The sequence below is a fragment of the Cydia splendana genome, chromosome 20 (genome assembly GCF_910591565.1).
Source record: "Cydia splendana chromosome 20, ilCydSple1.2, whole genome shotgun sequence".
NCBI classification, from domain to species: domain Eukaryota; kingdom Metazoa; phylum Arthropoda; class Insecta; order Lepidoptera; family Tortricidae; genus Cydia; species Cydia splendana.
The window spans coordinates 7330457-7344680 of NC_085979.1; the positions used below are offsets into that span (position 1 = coordinate 7330457).

General features: G+C 35.8%; 1 protein-coding gene across 1 annotated transcript in view; it reads left to right on the top strand.

The window, feature by feature from the left end:
- The first annotated feature begins 1186 nt into the window (after window positions 1-1186).
- The window catches only part of LOC134800711 (sodium-dependent neutral amino acid transporter B(0)AT3), a 38271-nt gene continuing 25233 nt past the window's right edge, over window positions 1187-14224 (top strand). The window contains exon 1 of the mRNA XM_063773223.1: window positions 1187-1307. The gene's annotated coding sequence lies outside the window, so the exon portion shown is untranslated. The remainder of the gene's footprint in view (window positions 1308-14224) is intronic.

Consider the following 14224-nt stretch of genomic DNA (forward strand, 5'->3'; position numbering starts at 1 on the left):
TGCTGTTTAATACGAAATTTTGGAATTATATTATTTCATATATCTCTAGATTTCCATCTTTAAGAACGGCACGTATTTAACCGATCAAGTAATTAATCGAATTTGGGTAGTTTAAAAAAATAGATATGGGTACTAAAATTAATAGTTTGGCAACAAAAACGGAGACTTAAAATATATCAATATTAGTTGTATTTTAATGCCGTGACATCTTTAGATTATTTTTAGGCAGAATACCAAGTATTTATTTGGCAACTGAATTATTATATTGGAGACTATTTATGAAACACATTTTAAAAAGAAAACGGCTATCTATTAATTCAAAACTGAAGTTCTTTTAAAATATTTTGTTTGGTCACTACACGGTCAACCTAACACGCTCCTCCTCGCTTCGCTCGTCATCGCACCTATCTTTTAACTTTGGCAGAACACAGTGGTAACTATGGAAATTGGTAATTAAAAATTGAAAGATCTAATGGTATAATGGCCATTAGGTGTTTCATGATTAGGAATTTCGACTATACGTATACTGACCACTGCGCATTGGTAAATTAATTTGAGGTGTTTTGTGTAAATAGTGACCAATATTTATTAAATTTAACTGCTTTCGTATTGAAATACTACCTGAAACAATAATTATACTCAACATGATTACTTAGATGTGAAAAACTAGATGATAACCAAATTTTATGATCGCTTTACAATATTAGTTGCCAACTTATTATTTTAGATACCAACTTATAATTTCAAGTTCCCTATAAATTATTTGGGTGGCTTGATTTTGCTGCCGTTTTTTTATTAATATGATGCTTATATTTGAGGCTAATATAAATTTATTGGCGCTAAAATATTAATGCACAGCCAAATTATATTATTATATGCCCAATGAAAGTTCCTGTTTAATATTTTAGTTGCCCTTTTAATAATAAGCCTTTAAGAACTATGGTACATTCAACTGTTATAAAATGCAAGGAAACCTGCTTACTGTGAATGCATTTATGAATAAGTAATGTACCTAATTAAAGTATCACATTCTAAATTAAGCTTTCCATGTCCGTAAACATTTTAATGAGCTCAGTCTATTTATAATTTTCTCATTAAAAACAAATTGGCTGAAATATTTTCATCGATACCTAAATTAAGCGTTTCGCATCCCTAGCGTCTCGATATGGTTAGGTCGGCCCGCTGGCTGCAGTCCACTCGCGAATGTTCGCGCCGCGTCGCGTATGACGAATGACAATTCGAAAATCGAACAGCGAAAAAAAAGTGCAACTGCCACTGACTATTTTCTAACATCTTAAACCGGAAAAGTATGTGTCGTTTAACTACTAATATAAGTGATTTTTTTATGAATTTATTTAATTCTTAAGCGCAAAAGTGTTTTTATTTTAGGCACAAAAATTTAATATTACGTAAATCTATGAGGATTACCGACTAAATATTTTAAGAAGGGCATATTACCAATTGAAATTTTACAGATAAATATAGAGATTTTTTAAATTACACAACACACATTATTTTTGTCGCTTCTGTTATGAAAAAAAAAACTTGTTTTTTTTAAGATTAAGAAACCACAGTTTGAAGGTTCTGAAGGTATTTCGCGAGGTTTTTGAGGTTAAACGTGTCCCACATGTACCTGTATTGATTATGCGCGGGGCTGCCGCGAAGATGCGCCAAGTTAGGAAGGTCAGGATCTCTGGTCAGCTCCTGTCACGTGTTACCGGCACGTGAAATAAATTTAAAAAAGTTTAATTTTTATAAAACGACCTTTTTTCCCGATCTGACACGTAGAGATCTTGATTTAATCTAATAGCGGTATGATACTGCCGCCGGTATACATAGGTACTAGGTATCATTCGTCTCTCTTACACTTAGCTTGCTATAAGTAAATTAGGTAATAAATGTTTTACGAGAAATTTAATCGGTATTATAGCTCTGTAGAAATTAAATGGCTAAAATATAAATGCAATGGTGTTTATGTATTGTTATGTAAACAAATGTATGAAACCTAACAAAAATTTAACTACTTATTCCTAGAGTAGGTACACCCAAACTCTGCGTGGGATTTGCAGATTAGCCATGACAAAATGTGGAAATGTCATAATTAATGTCAAGTTTCAGTGAAAAAAATATGACATTTATAAAAACACTCCCTCACACTTTGTTGCATGCAAATCGATGAATAATTAGCTTAGACGGTCACTATATTTTAAAAACATTTTTTTAATGATTCAGTATTGCGTATTTCGATACAACGTAGTTTTACACGGATAAGAAATTCGCGTCGCGTACTTACAATGCAATTTCTTGTTAATTGCAGTCATTCCATGCAATTTTTGAATGAATGATAAGTATTTGTAAACATAGCAGACCATTATGTTTACATTTCACGATAAAAAAAAACAAAGGGTACCTAATTAATTTGACTACCTACTTTGTAGAGAACAGATTAAAACTCATTATGTAAACAATATTTCTGAATATAAAAACAATTAAATCATGTATAGGTTAATATAATTAATTGTTATAAGTATACCTACAATATTAATAGCAATCTATCTCTTTTAAGTATGTACGCGTACGTACCTATGTGTTTAAAGAGAAATTTAATAATCTTGTACAAACAAAACCTCGTCAATAAAAATTAAAAGCATATATAAAGCAATAAGCACACTGAAACACTCCGGAGAGTATAAAAAAAGTAAAATAAAAATTTGTAAATCGATATTTTGTTGATATAAAAATGGAAATCTCTAATTCTGTGTTTGGGTCAGTATTATGTGCCTACTTGTAGTCCCTTGTTCTTTAGTATTATCTGAAGGTAATCCTTTCAAACGAGGCGATTAATGTACCTACAGTAAGCTGCAGAATTAAGTGACCGAACCTTGCATAGAAATTGGTTTGCACTTAACTCTGCAGCTTACTGTACATAATTAAATGACAGAGCATCTAAAAATAGCAGAAATGGTCTTAGGCCTTGGAACCCTTTGATTACAGTTAATGAGCAAATGCAATCAATTTGCTTTGTGACCTGAGGATCAAACTCGTTAAAGGTCCACGTGTAATTCCCATAGACATACATACACACAAACTTCAATGAACCTATGACGTCAGGCGTGGCTCACTCCGCGATTTCGTCGCTTTGCTACAGGTAGCTAAAAGTACATCCGTTCCACCCCAATTTTGGGGAAAGCCATAAGCCGCGCGTGGCGCTGTCGCCCCTAGCGGCCATATCTGTGCTGATCGTAACAGACGCGTTTTGTTAGAGAGTGAGTCTTCTGTACCTAGTACTATTATTTATTCTGTGATGACGTTTAAAATAACACTTGCACATTCTGTGCTATCAAAATCGCTGCGAACTTAGCTTTTGGTCTAACTCAAGATATAATTAGTCTGAAAACAGTCAGTCTGCATTTTTTAAATCAATATCTGAATACTTACATCTACATTACATTTCAATACGTACATTTCATAAGTGCTTGTTGCTAGGACTACATGAATAAAGTATATTTGACTTATAATAAGTATAAGTTATACTTATTAACTTAATATCACTTTGTCAACGGTCATAAAATTAATAAAAATATATTCGATAATCAATTGGTTTTCAAAATTCTTCGAATGAACTCGAATCGAGACCAATCACGTTTCCCCATGACACGGTGCCGTTTGCCGGGGTTGCCTCGACCTTGGTTGGCGTGATCAAATGACACCTCGGGGCTTAGCAGGTAAGCCTTCAAATTGTGCCCCGTTTCCGAAATCGGATCGGCTTATCGTATAAATACTGTGTTAGGTATTAAAACCTTCTGCGATTTATTTTATTCGCTTTTCTAGATTGAAACAATGACATTCAAATATATTTATTTCAAGAAATACAGAAATTTAAATAAAATTAGTACAGTGATCCCCACATACCCCACATATAAAAATAATGTGACATTTTGACTTAGATAATAACTAAGTATTTTATATAATTAAAGAACCAGTGAGAAATATGTGTTTAATTTAATATACATATACATACATAATCCACTTCATATTTGATCCTTCGAGCCGGATTCATAAGTCATTTCTTTCGTAATCGTACAAATACTGTAAGCCTAAGAAATGATAGGAAGGAACGACTGAAAATTGGTAATACTATCGCTTTTCCATACGAACGTATTTAGTCCCGATTTTCCTCTCTGGATATATGGTAATTACGGAAAATGTACTTGTAGCGACGCGACAAAATCGCGGAGTGCGCCACGCCTGTCCTAATCCTAACTCAACTTACATAATTATTAACGAATATGTATTACGGAACCGCTCTTTCAATTCATTGAGTAAGTTACTATAGAAAAGCCATACCATGAAATTGTCTCAATCGCAACTCTGATCAGCGTCTATTTCAATTATCATAGAAATCGAAACTAACTGTAAGATGGTTTGGCAATAAACGTGTAGAAAAGAATAGGCACCGAGAAACATTTCATGCGAACTTGCAATTATTGAAAATTCTTTTTGGAACATTGCTATACCTATATACCTATATATAGATCAAATTGACCTCCATGTCATGAGTTATCCAAACAGTCAACTACCGCACCTGCTCTCATAGGGCGCTCTTACCATTCATTCCATTCAGCGCCTCTCCTACTTCATTCAGGTATCTGGGTCACGATCGATTGATTGCGCTGTCAAATATCATAGCTTATCTTTATATTGTTGGAATAACATTTAAAAGTCAGGTAGGTAGAGACAGAGACGGGACTCGAGAGGAGTTATGAGCCTTGCCACTTTCGGCATTGTTGGGTAAGGTAGCACATCCCATCCTTGAAATGGTTTGAATAGAGGTTTGCGACTTTAGCTGACGATATGCGAGGCTGCCATAACAAATTGGATTAGCCCTAACAGCATCAACTATTCCGTATTAAGCTAGATTGGACTGGATACCGGTGGTGTATGAGGGTTGAACGTAGGCAGACACAGACATAATGGGTTGGCTTAAAGTAATGAGAGTTTTCGTTTTCGGAAATATAAAAAAAAGACATTAGCTATGGGTTTTCGAAATTTTACAATGACAAACAAGAGCATTATTTTAAATTACAAGAAAACATTATATATACAATAACGTCTCCCACATCCGATTTCTCATAACTGTGTTCAAACCCTCTGCGTCATGCTTTGGACAACGTTTTATTCACATTCCATAACTGTTTTATTGCCGTTAATTTTAATTATTTCGGCATATTAGCTTGTTATCTATATCATGCCATCATTCACAATTGCTAACTGACTAAAACATTTCATGAAATCTGCAGCTGATTGATATTTAGAGAAAATTGTTTATGTATCATATTTTGGTAAAATGTATGCAATGACGTTTTTAACTGGTTTTAGGCTCTCGCGGAAAAACGACTAAACGTTTCCAACCCTCGAATATCCCCAAGACTTAAATCAATCGAAGAATTTTGGCAAATATTATATACTCTGATATGTTTCGTGACACTTTATTTTTCACTATGTTTTTTCAATGTATGTCTGTTGTCTGTGTGTTTACGAATAAAAAACTATTCTATTCTATTCTATTCTATTCTATTCTATTCTATATTGCGATAGTAGGCAAAAATATTATAGAATAAAATAAATTTTACCGTGTAATTACAAAACGATCAGTCAGAGAGTACTTGGTAGTTTGTCCAAAGTGAAAAGCAAACGGTCAGAAGCATGTTACGTAAACTAACACAAGGGAGGCCAATTACTTCATTCTTGAATTTGGTTCTAATGTTGGATATTGCATAGTTCTTCAATATAACATCCAGAAATCCATGGGCATTGTCTTTTTGTTTTTATGTCCGAAAACAAAAATTCTCATTACTTTAAGCCAACCCGTTAATAGAGAAAATGGACGGTAGCCATTGTGAACTTAAGGTGCCGTAGGTGTAGAGAGTTTTTGATGAATTGTACCGCTTTTTTAGATCTCGATACAGTTGCCAACAATTAAATTAGCAATCTTGAGGTTTTTTTCTAGTCGCTTCATCGATACGATTCCAATCCTGAGTTTTTGATTTTTGCTCTATCTATCTATCTATCTAATACCTTTAAACGAACAATTCTTGTTATTTGTGTTCTTGTTATTTATATATATATTTTTTTATTTATTTTTATTTATTTATTTTTTTTATTATAGGACATTTTTACACAAATTGACTAAGCCCCACGGTAAGCTCAAGAAGGCTTATATTTCGTGGATCTTGGAAACAGCTCTAACGATTTCTATGAAATTTACTAGATGGGGGTTTTCGGGGGCGACAAAACGATCTAACTAGGTCTTGTCTCTGGGAAAACGCGCATTTTTGAATTTATAAATGTTTTCCGAGCAAAGCTCGGTCTCCCAGATATTAAAAAAACCGGTCAAGTGCGAGTCGGACTCGCGTTCCAAGGGTTCCGTACATAAGTCCGACTCACGCTTGACTGCACATTTCTAATAGGTTTTCCTGTCATCTATAGGTAAAGTACTATTTTGTGTATTTTTTTTTCAAAATTTTAGACCCAGTAGTTTCAGAGATAAAGGGGGGGAATGGTCGGACAGACAGACAGACGCCCGAGTGATCCTATAAGTTTTTTCCTTTTGAGGTACGGAACCCTAAAAACCACGAACATAGCTCTATGCACTTTAAAAATTTGTAACAATTTATGCACAAAAGCTAAAAAATATGAAAGTTGCATCTAAAATGCGCAATTTTATTTTTGTCGTATCCCGTCGATTCCTTTTTTTTGTTAAAACTTACAACAAATTAAAATTCAAAAACATGATATCCGCGGTCCCGAGCACGCACATCATCGCTCATGCTTACGCTCAGTGAGAGTAAGTGTAAGGCCTGAGTGGACGCTCAAAGCGGAGCGTTCGGCGAGGCGTGCAGCGGGCGTCGGGGCCTTCGGGCTCACAAGTGATTTAAGCAGCGTGCACTAAGGCCGCTCCTATACGTTTGCATTGGTATAACATGCACGCCGCACGCCCCGCCCCGCTGCACGCTCAACTCGAGCGTCCACTCAGGCCTTACACTAAGAGAATGCGAACCTATGGGAGGCCTAGGCCCTAGTTCTGAACCGTTTCTGAGCTCAAACCTTTAACGCTTGAGTCTTCAAAGCTTGAACCTTCAAGGTTTGCAAGTCTTTAAGGTTTAAAAGTCTTCAAGACTAGTCTTTTAACAACATTAACCTAGGGTCAAGGGGGCCATGGCCCGGGGCGGCAAAACAGGGCCTTTTTTCTTATATGATATACATTATCGTCACTTAATGGGGCGGCGAATCTAACTGGCCCGGGGCGCCAAATCTTTAAAATACGCCTCTACCTACGGGGCCTTAACACATTATTCTCAATAACTCTCCCCGGTCGCATGGACCCCATAGAACGTTATATCTCGCCTTCCCCCTTCACCCCTTCACCCCTCTAGGTGAGGGGGCTCGCGGCCTTGACACGGTTGCTGTTCTGAGGGGAGAGAGTGTTGTAACTATCGCTTGGTAGTTTTACGCCTCGTCGAGGTACTAGTTTATTTTCGGTAGGTGATGATCCGCGGTTGTTTAATCGGCCGCCCGTCTGCGAACTGGGGCTGCGGCGGTTGTTCATGGTTGATGAAAATATAATTTAGAATTTTGTAATTTAGTAATTAATTTAGTACTAGTGTATAGTGTATAGGGTAGTTCATGTAGAGTAGGCAAATGAAATTAAATTATCTCTGTCTATATTTGAAATGAAACAGTCCTTTGACAAACTATAGTCCTGAACTGGTTACACCATTTGGAAACTATAACCTGCCTAGAGTTGGACCAAGCTAACTCTGCATGGCATTTGCAACGACGAAGTGTGGTAATAATATCTTTAATGTCAAATTTCTATCGAAATATGACACTCTCTCCTTGTTCTGTTCAAGTCGTGCTAAGTTAGCTTGGTTTATGATTCTATACCTACTTGTCTTACGAATTTAGATTTTTAATTAAGTAGCCAAACCATGTACCATCACGCTCCGCGATTGTTGATCCATTTTGGGTCTTAGCTAAATTGGTTGTTCAATACTAACGCTATAGAATTTCCTACTTAGCAAGAACCCTAAATCACCTAAATAGCATAAATATCCCGTGTGGTGACTGTACATGGCCATACATTTTCATTTGAGGCAATTTCTATGTTAACAGTGGGAATATAAACCCGCTTATAAAACATTACACACACAAAAAAACTCGTTTTCTGTTATAAATCGTGCAACTTCCGTCTTTTTAGGTACAAACCAGTTTGCCGCTCCGTAATAAAATTGTAAATGGCTTTGTAAAAGTAATACAATTAGGCTGTTTCGTTTCTGCGTCGGGTCAGGTATTGTAGGCATTTTGATTGTGCACAGTATTGAATAATGTGTCGTTTAACGGTTATTTCACGGGTTTTTTAATGGAATGTTTATACACAAGAAAATTGATATGGCAATAATCAATGAGGAGATTATAAACCTAGGAAGTCTAAACAAAAATTGTAGACCTCAACATTTACGAAAGTTATCCTATTTGCCTCGATTTGTCCTACCAAAGTGTGTTAATACATATGGGAAACGACGTTGGGAATATTTGTTACCACATACCCTAAACGAACTACCCGAAGTAACTTATAATAATATAAGTAACAACCCACATAAGTGTAAACAAATATTGAAAGCCCTATATCTTAGTTAAGTAAATTATATGTATACGTCACACTTACAGGAATATCTCATATCACGAAGACAGGGCACTTGCGGAATCTAGACTCTAACACCTCACAATAAGAAACATGATTGCCGACTTCGTGAAATGAAATACTCCATAGCTTAATATAATATTAAAAGTAAATTAGAGCGATTACAGCGGCAGTTAAGCCCCAGGGGGCTTTGTTCGCTGTCATAATTCTTTGAATATATGTAAATATTTTGTGTTAATAAATAAATGAAAAAAAAAAAAAAATATAGCTACTTAAGAAGCGTATTTAGATTTCAAATATATTTTTTTCAATCTATATAAAAGTTTATTTTCTGTTTCAGGTAGGTACATAAAAAAAACTTATCTATAAAGTAAAACTAAATAAAAACTAAAAACTATTACTAAATTAAATTAAAAATATCTAAGAAATTGGACCCCTTTGGCATGGTCCCGAGGACGCTGGCACCATTTCCCCGCTGTATTACGATGCGAATTGTTGATTTTTTTTATTTTTAGGGTTCCGTACCTATCTCAAAAGGATAAAAACGGAACTCTTATAGGATCACTCCTGCTTCTGTCTGTCCGTCCGTCACAGCCTATTTTCTCGGAAACTACTGAACCAATTAAGTTGAAAGGCCATAGTCGGTTTTCCATAGTAAGTTGGCCCTTAAGTCAATTTGATTCGGGTTTTTTTTGTGAGTACCTCTTATGGTGAAGGATATTTTTGCTGAGTATCAACATCCTACTAGTGACAGTTTTTGAGTTATGATTTTATAATTTATTTTCTTTAATGTATTGGTTTTCGGGATGTATTCAAGCGATTTGCTTAATTTTTTTAAAATAGTGTTCTTTATTTAGGTATACACCGGTACTCAAAAAAACGAATACCAGTTGTCATATAAAAAAATGGAAAAAAAAGTAAAACAAAAATAAAACATTTTTTTTATGTCGTGGTGAAGTAGTGACACCTCTAATTTTTTTTTCTAGTTGTAGGCCAAACATTGGCCTACTATTTGCCTAAATATCAAAATTTTCCAAACGGCACTTCCTGTCAAAAATTAGCAATGTGTGTGGTCAAGTTCTTTCTCGATCGGTGTTTTTCAATGTAGTATACAAACTCTTCGATTATGTTTGCGATTTCTTATCAGGTTGTCGTATTTAAGAGTAAAATGCCAATGACAACTTAATGTTTGTTTACTACATTGAAAAACATCGATTGAGTACAGAACTTAACCACACACATTGCTAATTTTTGACAGGAAGTACCGTTTGGAAAATTTTCATATTTAGGCAAGTAGTAGGCCAATGTTTCTCCTACAACTAGAAATTGAGGTGTCACTACTTCACCACGACATAAAAAAAATGTTTTATTTTTGTTTTACTTTTTTTTCTATTTTTTTATATGACAACTGGTATTCATTTTTTGAGTATCGATGCATACCTATATAAAGAACACTATTTTAAAAAAATTAAGCAAATCGCTTGAATACATCCCGAAAACCAATACATTAAAGAAAATAAATTATAAAATCATAACTCAAAAACTGTCACTAGTAGGATGTTGATACTCAGCAAAAATATCCTTCACCATAAGAGGTACTCACAAAAAAAAAACCCGAATCAATTTGACTTAAGGCCAACTTACTATGGAAAACCGACTATAGCCTTTGGTACACATATGTAAATTAGTGACCCAAAGACGGACATGTAACGTAAATAAATGAATTTTAAACATGGGGGCCACTATTGGGGGGTAAATAACAAAATTAAATTGTGTTACATGTCAAATAAGAGTAAAAGAGCTCATTTTGAGAATTTCAAATATATTTTTTTTATAATTTTAAGATAAATAGGTTAGAAGTTATATAAGAAAATAGCCAAAAAAAGACCATTCCCCCTTTATCTCCGAAACTACTGGGTCAAAAATTATGAAAAAAAATCACAAAACAGTTCTTTACTTATAGATGTCAGGAAAACCTATTAGAAATGTGCAGTCAAGCGTGAGACGGACTTAATGTACGGAATCCTTGGAACGTGAGTCCATCTCGCAATATGAAACAAAAGTGTTAAAGTGTTATATGAAACAAAAGTTCATACAAAAAATATTGTTACAGTTTCTTCTCTTATTCTAGACCTACAGTTTCCATTTCTATTAAACATATATTTCTAGATAAAAAATACCTATCTTGGTTTAGGTTCCATTTTTATTAAACATATATTTCTAGATAAAAAAAACCTATCTTGGCTTAGGTTCAGCTGATTAGTACAGTCGCCATCAAATATATCGGAGCGGCCAAGGTGTTCATAATATCTGAACACGCGCCCTAACGCCTTGACAATAGAGGCGTGTTCAGATATTTGTGAGCGCCTTGGCCGTTCTGATATATCTGATGGCGACTGTACCTAAGAGGTTACACAGAATTTGCGAAATCAGACATAAAACACAATGAACGGCAATGAAATACATGTCCTACGTTTTTAACAACTTAAGTATCGACATACATCATATACCTTTAAACGAGCAATTATTGTATGTATGTATGTATATTTATTTATAAGTATATATATTTCGAGGATCTTTGAAACGGCTCTAACGATTTCGAACAAATTTGCTGTATTGGGGGTTTTCGGGGGCGAAAAATTGATCTGGCTAGGTCTTATCTCCGGGAAAACGCGTATTTTTGAGTTTTTATATGTTTTCCGAGCAAAGCTCGGTCTCCCAGATGTTGACATATATTAATAGGTACTTAAAAGTTTGACAGAAATATGATGCCAATTTTATTTATATATCGTTGTAGGGACCACTTGGGACATACAGACTTCAAGGTTCATGCATGTACATATAGACCTCATAAGCCCCTTGCCAGTATCTCAAGGTTATAAATACTGCCTCACAGCCGTCGATCGATATACACGTTGGCCTGAGGTGGTACCGCTACAAGAGATCACAGCAGAAGCCGTAGCCAGAGGACTTCCACATGGCTGGATATCACGGTTCGGCTGCCCCAACGACATCGTAACAGATCGTGGCAGACAGTTCGAGAGCTGCCTCTTCAAGCATCTGTCTGAGCTAGCCGGCTTCCAGCATCGTCGCACAAGGGATAGGCCGTTGTGCGACGATAGAGCGACGTCCCGTTCCCACCTGTCATTCCGTGTGGAAACCGAATGAAAATTCTAAACGTCTGCGGCCAGGCCTGAAAAAAATTGTTATCGATATAATCCCTCTCAACCCCAACTATCTAGTCGTTTTAGCTTTAGAATACTCCGTTCCATTGATCTTCGGCATGATTGTATTTTCTTCCTTGTGCATTGGTTGAATATCCATGTCTGGCTAGCGTACGACAGGCAAGGTAGAATACAGGTATGGAGAACTTTCTTTTTAAAGTTGATATGAAGGTTTGATTTAAGCACTTCTTTATTGCTCCAGAATTTGTTCCACGATATGTTTATCCTTCTATTTATCTCCTCGACATGTCTGGTCTTACTTAATGATATTTGTTTTGTGTTCCTAATTTGATGGGAGTTATGCTGTTAGTCATAACCCTTGTTTTTGAGCTGTTTAGTTCTAAGCCGACTTCGCTGCTCACAGTGCATAAGTCATTAATCATTTCTTCCAGTTCAAAGGCAGTGTTTGAGAAGATAATGATGTCGTCAGCAAATCTGAGGTTATTTGGATAGTGTCCATTTATGTTTATTCCTTTATTTTTCCATTTCAGGTTTTTCATTATACTTTGTAGGACGGTGATAAAAATTCTTAGCGATAAGGGATCTCCCTGTCGGACGCCTCTACATATGTTTATATCCGAATATAACGATAGATATATCATGATGAAATGTTTTAATAGGTATTAGGTAGTAAGTTAAACATTGTGTGCCTAACAGGGTGTCATGAATTGACTACCTTCACTGTAACATCTTATTATGTAATTTATGTTTAAGGCTATGCAATAAATGAAATGTGAAATAAACCACACTGACAACTTTGTACATTCCTGGTCCAAGTAAACATTGACTAATTCTACGTCTAATTGTTGGTAAGGAGCAACATTTTTGATGTTATTGTCGGCAAACACTACCAACCTCTTGAGCTCGTCAGTCCCCACAGTCCTGGCCAGGATCCCGCGCAGCACCCTCCGGTCCTGGTCATTAATGACTAGCTCCTTGCACACCTCCGAGGACGAGGTACTGCTCAGGGACCGGACAACCCTTTCCACGTTAAAAGCCTTTTAATGGGCGTCCCTTAAACAAGGCTAGCACATTGTAAACACTTTCCCATTTGAACTGCAAGCCCATTCATTTGACTAGCCCTTACCGAAAAGCTTAGCCAAAAATAAGGCTAGCCCTTTGCAATTCCTTACTGCTAGCCTATACGCCTTGCAATCCCTTATTAAGGGTTACCCTTATCATTAAGCGCTTTTTATAAAGCTTTCCCTATAGTATTGTCGTCGTTCAGCCTTGCGTGAAAGATGCAGGATTAGTATATATCTACGCTAGTGTATGAAAAGGAAAGAAAATACGTGCCTAGAGAAGGGTTTGTAACTTTTTGAGATCTTGAAGTCGGTTAAAAATTGATTGGAATGACGAATAAATGAACGGCCAATACAGCTTCATAAGTATGAAATAAAACTACTTTAACTAGATTAAGGGATGATTTAGACGGCGCGCAAACTCGCGTGCAAGTTTCATTACATTGCGGTATTTGATAGGTGGGCTGAATTGGGTGCCACTTCAATAGTCCACAATGTAACTAAAATTGCATGCGATTTCGCGCATCGCGTACTTAAATGGGCCCATCGCGTATACCGATAAAGTACACGACACGTCTAATCTTGCGTGTGCCTGATGTTTCGAGAATTATTAGGACTCCTCATGACTCACTGTCCTTCCATCCTGATTCATCTGAACTTTTTCTAAGTACTTAATCTTTTTACTGAAACTATTTCTACTCCACATGTCATACTCTCTATCATATCTTTTTCACTTAAATCTAAATCCACATCTTTAATAATGCCATAAGAAACAACAACCTCGTAAGTTTTTTGGCACCTGGCGGTGCCCAACTCCTCATGCATAGCAACCTTGGACATTAGCCGCTCAGCACTGGTTTCGTTATCAAATTGGACAAGCACTTTATATGAATTAACGTACCTGACTCTAATGATACCTAGAATATCATGACTTTTTAATAGCTTCGCTATAGTGATAGCGGTACAGCCTGAGATTCGGGAATCAGCTGCAAATGGTGTTAAAGGTATGAAAATCGGCACGATTAATCTTTAGGCCATTTGAATCAATTTGACCCGTAGCACCAAACAAAAAAAACGAACGGTAAGGAGTTATGACGTCATCTTTGTTTTGTATGAAAAAAAACAAATTTTTGTTCACAAAGTTATCGTGTGTGGTATTAAATGAAAGGGCATTTTGAGCCGGTTCTAAAAATATATCACATTATTATATTTCCGTCACTTGCATTAAATTAAAATAAAAATAATTTTCAAAACATACCAAGTTTGGGCTCCTC